At 43.1% G+C, this 12,399-nt stretch overlaps 1 long non-coding RNA gene across 1 annotated transcript; it reads right to left on the reverse strand.

The window, feature by feature from the left end:
- Window positions 1–9,735: 9,735 nt before the first annotated feature.
- Window positions 9,736–10,425, reverse strand: LOC133392938 (uncharacterized). Its single transcript, XR_009765905.1, has 2 exons — window positions 10,072–10,425; window positions 9,736–9,897 (listed from the first exon to the last, which is right to left on the reverse strand). It is a non-coding gene; the product is annotated as an uncharacterized LOC133392938 (long non-coding RNA).
- Window positions 10,426–12,399: the final 1,974 nt, after the last annotated feature.

Below are 12,399 nucleotides of genomic sequence, written 5' to 3' on the forward strand. Positions count from 1 at the left end.
ACGTAACCAACTAAAAGAACCCCTTTTACAAGACACACCTCCTATTCATCCATTTGAGAGAGTGGGTATAGATTTATATGAATACGCAGGGAATGACCATATCGTAATTATAGATGCATATTCAGGGTATCTTATTTCTAGGCAGTTAAATGAAAAATCAATAAGATGTGTCCTGGAAGTCTTAGATCGCGTGTTTTGTGAATATGGGTATCCCACGCAAATCAGGTGTGACAATATTCCATTCAATTCTACTGTATTTGTAACGTATAGCAATGATACAAATATTAACATATCATTTTCTAGCCCAAGAAACCCTCAAAGTAACGGATTAGCAGAAAAAGGTGTAGCTATTGCTAAAATATAATCAAACGATGCTATGAAGCTGACGATATCAAATATTTTCAATATCGGCTATCTCTATAACACCACAACAGTAGCGACAATGGGTCTTTCTCCAGCACAATTATTCTTTGGTCGCCAGCTTAAGTCTCGCTTACCCACAAATAGTGCGTTGTTCCATCGCAATTGCATTGATGAAAAACTCATCGAAAGGAAAATATTTTCCAAGCGACAACATCAAAAGAAATTCTATGATCGAGCTTCAAAACCATTGCCAGTCCTGAACATAGGAGATAGAGTGAATTTCAAAAAGACAGGAAAAGAATGGAATAATGGTAAAATCGTTCGTCAGGTAAACAGTAGATCGTACATAGTTCAAGACAATTTTGGAAATCATTTTCGACGGAATAGAAGATTTCTGGTGAAAACTGCAAATATGATCCCAAATAGCAATGACATATTCTATCAAAAAGATGAGATTCATGTAGGTTTACCCATAAGTATGGCCGCATCTCACGATGAAAATAGATATCAGCCAACTGAAAGCATAGAAACACAAGATACCGAGGCATTGGAAAATCAATCAAACGAAACAGTTACAGGGACAGAATCTGATTATGACACGTGTTGTACAGCGAGTGATTCAGAATCAACATTAAATGAAGACCTTGAAAATAACGAATCTCAATCAGATGGGTCAGATACAGATAACCTATACAAAACTCGAAGTGGACGCGTCGTTCGTGCTCCAAGAATATTTGATGTTTAGTTAGTATAGATTCATATTGATAGGATTAGACTAAGTGCATTAGGATAATTAGCTTTAATAATAAGTTTGTAAACATTTGTAAAAACAAAGAAAAAGAAAGCGTGTAATAAGCAAGGTTGCTGGCAACACTGGCATATGACAGTTCTGGCTGCTTGGGGAATGATCCAGCAGACGTGCTTGGGGACTAGAGAGCAACAGACGTATACGTAATAAAGCGTACATAATAAAACTTATTACAGACTCATTATCTGTGTTATTCGCTTATCCGGGCTAGGTCAAGTCCCGAGAAGCCCGGATAAACGGCGCTCCACTGTATCTACATTTTTAATTACGACAAACTCTCCTTCATTGAATACGGGAGCAGGGCGATGGTGTTAAGCAAGTTGTTTCTCATTATTTTGTTGTGATTTTAAAATATTGAATGATGCTTCTGCACGTATAGTTTCTAGATCAGACAATGCTTTGTTTTTGTCTTCTAAATATTCAGTCAATATATCTACTGAAGGGCCTCGTTGGTTAACACCAAACAATAGCATAGAAGGGGAAAAACGAGTGGACGAATGAATGGTATTATTAATAGCGTATTCTGTAGATAGCAATTGGGTCACCCAATCTACATGGTCAGTCTGATTTGATAATTTGCTCAATATGGGACGAATAATGCGATTGACCCTTTCCACTTGACCATTAATCACTTGGTGATTTTAATCAAACTTCTCTGCAGTGGATAAATTCTGTTAATTTAACGACACCTTTCCAGCACTATACACCTCATAATGCGTTGCTATGTCATGCACCTTTTGTCGATTTATTCAACGTTATGGAATTTTGTCAACTAAACAATATTCGAAACCATAATGGTCGTGTGCTTGACCTTATACTATTGTTTTCTCTTAACTTCACGCCGTGTTCCGTTTATGAGGCAGATCTTCCTCTTGTAAAAATTGATGACCACCATCCTCCGTTTGTTTTTGAAATTGAATATCTATCCACTGCCAACTTACCTGTTTATGTGCAAAGTGTTAATCTTAGTCCTATTTATAATTATAAGAAGGCTGACTATGCTAGGCTGCGTGTAATTTTGTCCTCTATTGATTGGTCATTTTTATTTGAATGTACGTCCATCAATGAGGCAATTCAATGCTATCCTTATCACTTCCTTAAACTCCTGTTCTCCTCTCTTCAGACCACCTCCTTCCCCTCCATGGTCCGACCGCCATCTGCGCTCTCTGCTTAGGGATCGAAATCGGGCTACACGTGCTTACCGGACTTAGCGTTCACCGTACACGCGTAGGTTATTTAAATATGCAGCATCCGCTTACAGATCATATAACAGATATCGCCATAAATTATATGTTTTGCGTCTTCAATCTCGCTTCCGTTCAAACCCTCGAGCGTTTTGGAATTACATAAACTCTATGAGAAACAATAATGGCCTCCCTACTAGTGTGTCACTTGGTGATGTGCTTGCTACGTGCCCGAATGACATTCGTTCGCTTTTTGCTGATCATTTCTCGACTGTCTATGAAAATGGTTTAAATAACTCTGCAAGCTTTGAGGCCAGTCTTTCATTCACCCCTCTCAATGACCTTGTTCAGGCACAGCCCTGTCACTTCATATCGTGCTTAACGAAACACGAACATTCTTCGTTCAATTTCGAGTGATCGGCTCGATCGAGTAGTTTATAAATAACAGTGTATGTCGCGAATAAACTCTTTCTTCCAATTTTGCTGCACAACGAATAACTGCTGGTAAATATTAAAGGTTTGAAAGTTACACCAAAACGCGGAAAATAAATTATCCGAAATAGTGAGATTAAACAGTCCTGAATGTTGAATTTGTTTCTGTAAGCACTGCTTCTGTTTTACGTGCGTTAGGTAACCTTAAACCATCCTCAGTGCCGGGTCCCGATGGTATTCCTACTGCTTTACTCTTTCATTGTCGTGAAGCACTAGCTCTTCCTGTTTCTTTCCTTTTTAATCTTTCTTTGTCTACGTCTACTTTTCCGAAGATTTGGAAACAAGCATGGATAAGGCCAGTTTTTAAAAAGGGTGATCGTGGTTGCGTCTCTAATTATCGTGGCATATCTATTTTATCGGCGTTTAGCAAAGTCTTTGAATCTGTTATTCGTTTACCTCTAATGGAAATGGTGAAATCGTGGATCATTCCAAATCAACATGGCTTTATGGCTGGCCGCTCCACCACTACTAATCTTATGGAATTTGTTTCCTCAGCACTCTTAAATCTGGACTCTGGCATGCAGGTTGATGCTGTGTATACCGATTTCAAAGCTGCGTTTGATAAAATCCCCCATTCTCTGCTCATTGCTAAATTCAAGAAACTTGGCTTCTCTCCTTTCTTTCTTGAATGGCTTCAATCATTTGTATCGAATCGTTTTTGCTGTGTTAAATTGAATGACGGTTTTTCTTATGAGTTTCATTGTTCGTCGGGTGTACCCCAGGGTAGTGTCTTGAGTCCTTTACTTTTTATTTTATTTGTCAATGATGTGTGCTCTGTTCTTCCATCCGATTCCTTCCTTATGTTTGCAGATGATTTAAAAATATTTTGTCCTATCACTGACTCTAATTCATGTGTCTCTCTTCAATGTCTGTTAGACTCCTTCTCCTTTTGGTGTTCTGCTAACTTTCTCTCCCTGTGTATCGATAAATGTGCTTGTATATCTTTCTCTCGGAGCTTAAATGTGTTGTCTCATAATTATTCACTAAACTCTGTTGTATTAAATCGTGTTAATGTCATTCGTGATCTTGGGGTTCACCTTGATGCAAAGCTGTCATTCAATCATCATATTGAGCGTACCATTAACCATGCCAATAGTGATTGGCTAGGAATGATTTGTGCTATGGCAAATGATGTGCGTGACCCTATATGCCCTCAAAGCCCTTTTCTGTAGCTTAGTTCGCCCTATTTTAGAATATGCTAGCATTGTGTGGTGCCCAGTTAGCTCGGTTTGGATTGAAAGGGTTGAAAGTGTTCAACGTAGATTCACCCGTATTGCCATTAGGCGTCTTTTAGGGCAATCGGGTGCTTCTCTTCCCCCTTATGAAGTCCGATGCCGTATGCTTGGATTGATGACACTGCATGATCGTCGCTCTGCTTCTCAAGCTTTGCTTATCAGTGGTTTGCTTCGGAACGAGATTGATTGTCCTTCACTTCTTAACAGAATACCGCTGTACGCGCCTGCTCGCTTTCTTCGACGCGGCGATTTCCTTCAAATCCCGTCGAGAAGAACGCTGTATGGCACCAATGATCCGTTTTTACGATCCCTCCATCGCTTCAACAGTGCCTCTGGTGTGTTTGATTTTCATATTCCCCCTCAATCCCTTCGCCCCCTCTTCCTTCAGTTCTTTGACTCCCTTTTTGTTTCCCCATCCTAATTCTTTCATTTTACGGGTGTTAGCTGTGTTAAAAATTGCTTGCTGTCTAGTATATGTTTGTCTAGTTAGATTTAAGTATTTGTTTGTTATCATTAATTTAAAGTTTTAGTCAGTAAGTTTCCCTATATTTAGCCCTCTGAGGCAGATATTTGTATCGTAATCTATATATATAAAAATCTCGTGTCACGGTGTTTGTTGCGAGCAACCTCCGAAACGGCTGGATCATTTTCAACGAAACTTATGGTGGTATGACAATAGGTTTTAAGACATAAAAATCGTTCAGATGTTATACTAAACTTAATTTAATAATGATTTTCTAACTCCCATACAAAGAGCAGGATTGTTGTTGTGTTGTATACAGCACTTTGACACTTGATGTGAGGTGCCTGGTGGTTAACACTCGATGATCGGATCCTGAGGGGATACGGGCACGATACAACTATCCCAAGTAACAAAGCAATAATGGAATATTTAATTTTTTTTTAAATAACTAAGTTTGTCGGGCCAGCTAGTAAATAAATAAATAAATAAATAAATTAGCTTGTGATGATCAGTGCTGCAAAATGTCATGAGTATCACGAGATTTTCACCAACGAAAACAATGAACATATCCGTGGTAGCTTGATGCTCATTGCTGATAGTCAATAAAAGTGCGCCATGACATGCTGAACACGACATGTGAATTCTTGAGTCCAACGCGGTACTCTGACTGACAAGCTTAGCTTAATGCCGGCGCAAGCATTATCATGATTTTTTCTGGCTGTGAACAGTGCTGCCAAATGCAACTGTTTCAATCATCAACACTCATGACTGAAACGAAACTCAAATCAGATCACGTACACAACTGAGATGGTCAGTGACTATACCCAAACAGTTGGAAAATCAATCACATGCTTGGTGTCATTTAGTTTTGCACCCAACTTTTGATCACTCACTTGGTCACGACATTGTTGTAGGCGATAATCGCGACATTCTTGGAATATACTTGGCGCGTAGGCTCTAGCAACAAAATGAGCATGCTTTCTCCCTCTATCTGCTTTGATGGTCTGTTGGGTCAAACAAAGCGAGAAAACATGCTCATTTTGTTTCTTGGAACCACTCGCACGCACCGCATATCTCCCGTGACCATCGCGATAATCACCGACTGAAAATGTCGCGACCAAGTGATTGAACACGAGTTGGTTGCACACAATGTCACCAAGCATGCGATGGTCGCACCAACTGTTTGAAGCTCGCCTCTGATCTTCGCAGTAGAGCTCGTGACGCTGAGATGATTTTGTTTCAGCCAGAATTTGTCATGACTATGTAAGTGACATTTTGCAAAAATTGATCACAGCAAAAAAAAAGTCGTGATATAGTGACTGACCAAGCGATGGTCGCAAACATGTCATGAGCATGTATTGGTCACACCAATCGTTATGAGCATCACCTCTGATTGTCACAATTGAGTACGTGACGCTGAAATGGATTTTGTTTCGGTCAGATTTTTTTATGACATTGATAGTGACATTTTGCAGCACTGGTGGTGATCCTGTGGCATTCAACACATGGCTAATTCCGCGAGAAGAAAGGAAATTGGAAAATGCTGCTTTTTATGTTCTTTCGATCGCAGAGGTGGTCGAATAAAACTCACGCGTTACTAATAAATTTACTAACGTATATATTCAACTTCACTTGGTTACAATTGGTGTTGGCTTCGAGCACGCTTCCTTGCTGACCGCTAGTTCTTCAGTGCGCGCTGGTGTTTGGCGGTCAACGTCCGTGACCGCGCAACCGATGACCCCCGGATCGATCACACGCATACATTGATGGATGACGCTTTTCTGTCATCCGTGAGTTTCCGCCGTGAATGAGTCCGGGCCAGGTTAGCTCACAACATCTCCCCCTTTTAATTACAGACGATACCCCTCGAGCCTACGCGGAAGGCTTCTAAGCCTAGAAGACCGGCGTGGCGACCGTATCGGCTGCTGGCGTCTTGTAGTAGCGAACGGGATTGGGCGTAGAGATGGTTGTGTGGGTGACGCGCTAGTTTGATGGTCCGTCAAGGGAACAGAACTCGATTCCGCTACCGCGCTGTCCGTCAGCAGATCAAACGGCAAATGATCTATGTCCACGTCCTCGCTGGAAGCCCCCACGGCCGAATACGCTTTTGCAGCTGGTTCACATGGCGCCTGTGAACCCGTTGATTGTTCGTCTCCACCTCGAACATAACGCTGCCCAACTCTCGTATGATTTGCGCCGGAACCCAATTCCACGAATTCCGCGCATAGAACTTGGCGTAGACGAGGTCACCGCGCTGAAATCGTCTATCCAAGTTGGCCGGTTCTGCTTGCGCTGCAGGTGGAGGTTTCAGCAGTTCCAACGCTGTTCGCATTTTTCTGCCTAGCATGGCTTCAGCTGGCGACTGCATGTCCGGCAAAATAGCGCTGGGAGTTGACCGGTAGCTCGCCAGAAAAACGTTGAAACGACTAACTACTTTCTTTTTAAAAATAAATAAATTATTTTTATTTGATATTACGCCAAACCAACTAAATCTTTATTGCACGAGCCAAAACCACCACCAAACCACCTGATAACCGTTACCAAAGTGCCGCATCTTTTTTTCGCCATCGCGCCGCAAAACCGCTCGATCATCGTACCGCTTCGTCCGATCGCTCGCTCTCTTGGTTTTCGGTTCGCCTCTCGCAACTACCCAAGTAGCAACCGAAGCTTTTTTCTCCCAGTTTCAACCCCCTCATGTCCACAAATTGCCTTCGCTTACTATTCCTATTCCGTTTCTACATTTCACAACGTTTGTTGCGTTCTCGCTCATCAGGGTGTTAGTCAATTCTCTCTTGCCACACGAAGAGAATTCTCCTGCACACTTTGTGTGTTTAATTCTACCCATCCCTGTTAAACACAAGTCATTTTCTTCCATCGCACTCATCTGGGTGTTTGCTCTTTTCCATCCAAGCAAAAGAGCGACTTCAGTGTGCTTTGAACCGTGGACGTGAGAGTGTGTGTTTATGTGCTGCGTGAACTATTTTTCCTGCGTAAAACACTTACGCGGTGTTCTTTCTGCTTTATCAGAGGACGAATTGTTATCATCTAATTGTTTCGGTAAGTGTCCTTTTCTAAGTGTCTAGTGTTATGTGACATTTATTCTAATTAAAACATTGCACATTACAAGTTTCAGATGTGTGCTGCTACCGCTAGCTGTTCCTCAAACTACTTAAAAAGTGTGACACTGTGTGCACAGGCGTTCAAGTTTCAATTGATCCTCAAGCACAAAGGTAAGTTTGTCACATCTTTCAATCAAGTGTAATTTTTTTAACAAAGTATGTCTATTAATTGTGTACTTTCATCAACAGCCTTCATACAACACCGCGGTTGAGGCGCGCCAAATCTGATGACATCTTTCCTGAACCAAGCAGGTTGAACACGCGCACCACCACGGGCTCCAGCGCGGTGTGAAGAGGGAAGAAGAAAAGACAGAATTGGAAACAGCCGCACCAGGCTTCCAACCACCGTGTGTGTGTGTATGTAAGTATGTGAGAACACATGTCCCTACTAGCAATGAGAATGTAAAAGTGTGCGTCTTTCAGGCGAGGGGCATGTAGAAACAGGGGGAGACGGTTAGAAATACGCGGAATTACGCGGCGGCGAGAGCGTGTTTTGCTTTCTACACAGTTTTTGCACTCACACAATCACACATGTGTGAATGTGTGCGTTCACTTTCAGCCTGCGCGCTCAGTTTGGTTTTCTCGCAGCGGCTTGCTGGTGTCGGTGTCTCGCTCGCACTAGTGCAGCGAGTGTTCCTCGTGCGTTCCCTTTCTTGCTACCACACAAAATAGTCAGTACAGTTCAAGCCTTCGCAGTGTGAGGCCGCGCGCGTTTTAGCCTAAGTCCCGGGCGCTCGATGTAATTTGAAGTGAAGTGTTGAAGTGTTATTTATTTCAATTCACATTATTACGGCCTCGGTCGCATTTTCAAGTGTTGAAGTGTTGTGCGCATTGAAATAAAGCAGCGTTAATCTTTCATAATTTAACATGAATATGTAAATTATGCTGCTTTATTTCAATGCTTTTTTTACAGTATTCAACATACACAACATATAGGCAGTAAAGCGGGTGCTTGAAGTGACGATTTTTTTATTATTTATAATAAAAAATATGTGTGGTTTTGTGGCAAGATTGTGGTTAGCGATGTGTGGAACTGTGCCTTAAGTTTCAATAAAGTGTAAAAATATCAAACGAGTTTGATGTAATTAAATTTATTTCGATGCATGCGATTTTATTACGCAGCAAATCAAAGTGAACGAAAGCGCACAGCGCACAACGCGCAACGAAAGAAACGAGGGGGAGGGGTGTTCAGCGCAGCGCGCAAGTGCGGCAACAGCGCAGCGCAAACCGAAAGAAACGCGAGAGAGCAAGAACAGCTGATCCGCGCATCCAGCGCAGCGCGAGAGGAAAAAAACGGGAGGGAGGGGGTATCAGCTGATCAGCTGTTTTGTATCGCGAGAGCGCCCCATGTAAATTGAAGGCAAACGAGAGAGCGCTGCGCGCGCTTACTCTCAATTCGGAAAAAAATCGCTTCCGCTCGACTATGGCGGCCAATACAAAATCGACCGAACCCCTTCCCCCTGTTTCTACATGCCCCCCGACAGACAAAGAGAGCGAAATTTACAGGCGAGGGGCATGTAGAAACAGGGGGAAGGGGTTCGGTCGATTTTGTATTGGCCGCCATACCCTACAGACAAAGAGAGCGAAATTTACAGGCGAGGGGCATGTAGAAACAGGGGGAAGGGGTTCGGTCGATTTTGTATTGGCCGCCATAGTCGAGGCGCAGTGATTTTTTTCCGAATTGAGAGTGAGCGCGCGCAGCGCTCTCTCGCATGCCTTCAAATTACACGGGGCGCTCTCGCGATACAAAACAGCTGATCAGCTGATACCCCCTCCCTCCCGTTTTTTTCCTCTCGCGCTGCGCTGGATGCGCGGATCAGCTGTTCTTGCTCTCTCGCGTTTCTTTCGGTTTGCACTGCGCTGTTGCCGCACTTGCGCGCTGCGCTGAACACCCCCTCCCGTGCGTTCTTTTCGGTTTGCGCTGCGCTGTTGCCGCACTTTGCGCGTAGCGCTGGACAACCCCTCCCCCCCGTTTCTTTCGTTACGCGTTGTGCGCTGTGCGCTTTCGTTCACTTTGATTTGCAGCGTAATAAAATCGCATGCATCGAAATAAAACTTAAACACATCAAACTCGTTTGATATTTTAACACTTTATTGAAACTTAAGGCACAGTTCCACACATCGCTAACCACAATCTTGTCACAAAACCACACATATTTTTTATTATAAATAATTAAAAAAATCGTCACTTCAAGCACCCGCCTTACTGCCTGTATGTTGTGTATGTTGAATACTGTAAAAAAAGCATTGAAATAAAGCAGCATAATTTACATATTCATGTTGAATTATGAAAGATTAACGCTGCTTTATTTCAATGCGCACAACACTTCAACACTTGAAAATACGACCGAGGCCGTAATAATGTGAATTGAAATAAATAACACTTCAACACTTCACTTCAAATTACATCGAGCGCCCGGGACTTAGGCTAAAACGCGCGCTGCCTCACGCTGCGAAGACTTGAACTGTACTGACGATTTTGTGTGGTAGCAAGAAAGGGAACGCACGAGGAACACTCGCTGCACTAGTGCGAGCGAGACACCGACACCAGCAAGCCGCTGCGAGAAAACCAAACTGAGTGCGCTGGCTGAAAGTGAACGCACACATTCACACATGTGTGATTGTGTGAGTGCAAAAACTGTGTAGAAAGCAAAACACGCTCTCGCCGCCGCGTAATTCCGCGTATTTCCAACCGTCTCCCCCTGCTTCTACATGCCCCTCGCCTGAAAGACGCACACTTTTACATTCTCATTGCTAGTAGGGTAGTCGAGCGGAAGCGATTTTTTTCCGAATTGAGAGTGAGCGCGCGCAGCGCTCTCTCGCATGCCTTCAAATTACACGGGGCGCTCTCGCGATACAAAACAGCTGATCAGCTGATACCCCCTCCCTCCCGTTTTTTTCCTCTCGCGCTGCGCTGGATACGCGGATCAGCTGTTCTTGCTCTCTCGTGTTTCTTTCGGTTTGCGCTGCGCTGTTGCCGCACTTGCGCGCTGCGCTGAACACCCCCTCCCCCTCTTTTCTTTCGTTGCGCGTTGTGCGCTGTGCGCTTTCGTTCACTTTGATTTGCTGCGTAATAAAATCGCATGCATCGAAATAAATTTAATTACATCGTTTGATATTTTTACACTTTATTGAAACTTAAGGCATAGTTCCACACATCGCTAACCACAATCTTGCCACAAAACCACACATATTTTTTATTATAAATAATTAAAAAAAATCGTCACTTCAAGCACCCGCTTTACTGCCTGTATGTTGTGTATGTTGAATACTGTAAAAAAACATTGAAATAAAGCAGCATAATTTACATATTCATGTTGAATTATGAAAGATTAACGCTGCTTTATTTCAATGTGCACAACACTTCAACACTTGAAAATACGACCGAGGCCGTAATAATGTGAATTGAAATAAACAACACTTCAACACTTCACTTCAAATTACATCGAGCGCCCGGGACTTAGGCTAAAACGCGCGCGGCCTCACACTGCGAAGGCTTGAACTGTACTGACGATTTTGTGTGGTAGCAAGAAAGGGAACGCACGAGGAACACTCGCTGCACTAGTGCGAGCGAGACACCGACACCAGCAAGCCGCTGCGAGAAAACCAAACTGAGCGCGCTGGCTGAAAGTGAACGCACACATTCACACATGTGTGATTGTGTGAGTGCGAAAACTGTGTAGAAAGCAAAACACGCTCTCGCCGCCGCGTAATTCCGCGTATTTCCAACCGTCTCCCCCTGCTTCTACATGCCCCTCGCCTGAAAGACGCACACTTTTACATTCTCATTGCTAGTAGGGAATACAACTTCGACCGAACCCCTTCCCCCTGTTTCTACATGCCCCTCGCCTATAAATTTCGCTCTCTTTGTCTGTAAGGATGACATGCGAGAGAGAATAAAACTAGAAACACGAGAGAGGACACGAAGCGCTTTCGGGTTTTTTTTCGCCTTCGTGCACATTTTGCTTTATGCGCGCGAAAAAGTGAGCCTTGATCAGCGCGATGGCTCCCATACAAAGGCCTTCGGCTTTGCTATCTGGGTATCCGCAATATTTATTCTCACGGCCGCCCCTTTAGCCGCAGCTACACGTAGCCTTATCGAAAACGGATCGTAGCGGGCAAGGTCGCTACATGTCATTACACTTTTTTTCGAAAGCAAGAAAATTTGCATATGTGCCTTCTATTTTAAGCCTGCTGCTTGCATATTATCAATTGTGTTCAATTATCCTACCACTTCCGTCGCATAAACGTGCACCGTGCACCAGCAATCGCTTCGTCTCTCATAAAGGATCTCTTGCTTCTTGGCTTATTAGCATCTCTCGCAACCTAAGTATACGGATCGAACAACCTGCTTCGCTGTGCTTATTGTTTCATCTTATTGTTTTAGGTGCTGTCTAATAATTTGCCGTGTGCTCGTTCAATCCTCTGCTAAGAGCAACCTCTGGGGGAGCAATTGATCAACTCTGTCCTATCAAATTCATCCGCTCAACCGCACCAGATCAACCTTTTAATTGAACATCGAATATTATGCCGCTATGCCATCAATTCGCTTGCTTGCTTTTCGCTTCCATTCGTGCGTGTGAAGAACGGTGTTAATTTCAGATCTTTCTATTTCCACTTTATCAGCACCTGGTGTGTAATTTTGAAATTTTAGTTTTGCTTTTTCTTTTAATTGTTCAATTTGTCCCTCCTATGTATTTCTTGTTTGCTTGTTTCCCTTTCTAAATCCATTTTC

The sequence above is a fragment of the Anopheles gambiae genome, chromosome 3, assembly GCF_943734735.2.
Source record: "Anopheles gambiae chromosome 3, idAnoGambNW_F1_1, whole genome shotgun sequence".
Classification (NCBI taxonomy): Eukaryota; Metazoa; Arthropoda; class Insecta; order Diptera; family Culicidae; genus Anopheles; species Anopheles gambiae.